The sequence below is a fragment of the Phalacrocorax aristotelis genome, chromosome 2, assembly GCF_949628215.1.
Source record: "Phalacrocorax aristotelis chromosome 2, bGulAri2.1, whole genome shotgun sequence".
Lineage (NCBI taxonomy): Eukaryota > Metazoa > Chordata > Aves > Suliformes > Phalacrocoracidae > Phalacrocorax > Phalacrocorax aristotelis.
This window is the reverse complement of record NC_134277.1, coordinates 1,871,683-1,874,182: the sequence shown is the minus strand read 5'-3', so window position 1 is coordinate 1,874,182 and position 2,500 is coordinate 1,871,683. Positions and strand designations below refer to the sequence as shown.

Here is a 2,500-nt window from a genome sequence, read left to right as displayed (position 1 = left end):
AGTTTATCTCCTCTACCTCTAGTCATCACAAAGTTAAACGTGTTAATAAAGTTATAACCTCTATCAATTAAGAAAGAAGTCAACAATCCCAAAAGCAAATCTTCCCATGTTAAAATAAGTGTATAAGATACCTGGGGAAAATTGCACTCTAGTACATCTGGTAGCTGTTAAAGGAACCTGCATGACTAGATGCTCACCTTGTCAACAGCTGAACTCAGATAAATCATTTGCTTAAGGCCTACAAAAATTCTATAGGAAACTCGCCTCTCCCTCCTCACTACATAATGTTTGCCTTCCAATTAAGCAGGGTTGACTCCTGTGCTCTTTCCCTGCCTTCTAACAATTGACACATGAGTAACTGAATTCAGCAAATAATTCTGGTTGTATACAAGTGATACAGACCCAGCCCCACAGCTCCTTCCGCTTTGGCGTCTCAGAGCAGAGAGGAATGGAAGGTCTTCTTTTTCTGGTGACTTGATGCTCACAGTGGGGAGGTTGGGATGACGAGGGACACACAAATCCCCCATACTCTTCAGTGTAACACACATTTTTTATTTGTTCTTCAGTTAAAATTTTCGGCTGAACATCATACAAATATTTGCACTTGTGACTGCAACACAATCCCTAACTTTCTCTGCCAGTTGCAAAGCACTTAGACTTATTTTATCAGCACAAACATGAGATTTCATCCGCTATTGCTCCCCACATGTTGAAGCACAAATTGCACTACTGCCAAAGAGGTGGTCTCACCTCCCTCTGCCCATCTGCCTGCTCATTTCTGACCTCCCATGCCATATTTTAGTAAGTAATGCCACAGGCATTCCTGTGACCACCATATAGGCTGGTTCAGGAAAACTCTCGGGTTAAAACTAACTCAACAGAAAACGTAATTAGTTTCATGCTGGTCCAGCTTTCCATCCTGGTTCAAGAGAGCCTGCATGAATGCGAAGGCTTGGCCAAAAAGTTAGCAAAGGCTTGGAAGGGAGGAAGAGTTTAGAATTAAATACAGAACGCTTAACATATAGTGACCTAATGTTAACTGAGAGGAATCTCATCCTGAGGTGTCTATTAAGGCATTAACAATTCAGCTGCAATAGGCTGTCACAGTGTTTGGATGGGCAGTTTGGCTGTCCAACAGTGCCCATACAGTGTATGATATATAAAAAGAGCTTGCACTGGTGGCATGAAGTCACTCTAAGGCAAACGTACAGGTGCCTTTTTGTGTGTATCGTATTGTTCAAATCTCTGAGGGCTTATTTGTAAACAGTCACTGAAGAACCATCAGTCCAATCTTGATAGTCCCACCTTAAGAGAGATTGCTGAGCTAAGTGAAACAAAACATCTGCAGCTGCTAATTGCCCTTTGATGTGGGAAGAAGGAATCCAGATAGATACTTAAACTTGACACTCTACTTGCACAGGGATAAAATTCATTGACAACCACATTCTAAGTCATCAGGCAAGGATTCAAGGGATTTGGGATTAATTTCCAGCTCTGTACCAGTCTGTTTTTATAACCCCATCAAGTCATTTAATTTCTCCATGATTCTGCTCACCATCTGTGAGCAAGACGGGTTTTTTTGCCTGACTCATCTGCTAAAAAGCTAAAATCTTGGAGTAGGAGCCATAAATCTTACCATAACTACAGTGTTGAGCAAAGCACATTGTTCTTGGTGAGGTGCTGTTGTAACATCCTTCTCAGCTTTGTTGGAGCTTTCTCCAGCCTTTGTGAATTTTCCATCATGAATAACAAGGTGTCAACAGCAAACCCAGTCATATCATGCACTTCCTTCAAAGCCTCCAGTGTTGTAATTGTCTATGTTGATTTCAAGAGAGCAATAAAGAAATATTATGATCAGCATCAAGAATATTGGATATAGTCCTGAAAACTGTTTCTTCCCCTTTTTCCCCCTAACCTTTCCCTTTCCCTTCCCCCTTCCCTTCCCTTCCCTTCGCCTTCCCTTCACCTTCCCTTCACCTTCCCTTCTCTTCCCTTCCCTTCCCTTCGCCTTCCTTTCCGCTACCCTTCCCTTCCCTTCCCTTCCCTTCCCTTCGCCTTCCCTTCCCTTCCCTTCCCTTCACCTTCCCTTCCCTTCCCTTCCCTTCCCTTCCCTTCCCTTCCCTTCCCCTTCCCTACATATTCCCTTCTTTTCCCTTCCCTTCCACCTCCCTTCCCTTCCCTTCCCATCCCTTCCCTTCCCTTCCTTTCCCTTCCCTCCGCCTTCCCTTCCCTTCCCTTCACCTTCCCTTCCCTTCCCTTCCCTTCCCCTTCCCTTCCCTTCCCTTTGCCTTCCCTTCCCTTCCCTTTGCCTTCCCTTCCCTTCCCTTCGCCTTCCCTTCCCTTCCCTTCCCTTCCACTTCCCTTCCGCTTCCCTTCCCTTCCCTTCCCTTCCCTTCCCTTCCCCCTTCCCTTCCCTTCCCTTCCCTTCCCCTTCCCTTCACCTTCCCTTCTCTTCCCTTCCCTTCCACCTCCCTTCCCTTCCCTTCCCTTCCTTTCCCTT

At 45.2% G+C, this 2,500-nt stretch overlaps 1 long non-coding RNA gene across 1 annotated transcript in view; it reads right to left on the bottom strand.

Annotated features, from left to right (window-relative positions):
- The window catches only part of LOC142052305 (uncharacterized), a 55,130-nt gene that overhangs the window by 46,047 nt on the left and 6,583 nt on the right, over positions 1-2,500 (bottom strand). The window contains exon 3 of the long non-coding RNA XR_012658792.1: positions 1,637-1,815. This is a non-coding gene — a long non-coding RNA (uncharacterized LOC142052305). The remainder of the gene's footprint in view (positions 1-1,636; positions 1,816-2,500) is intronic.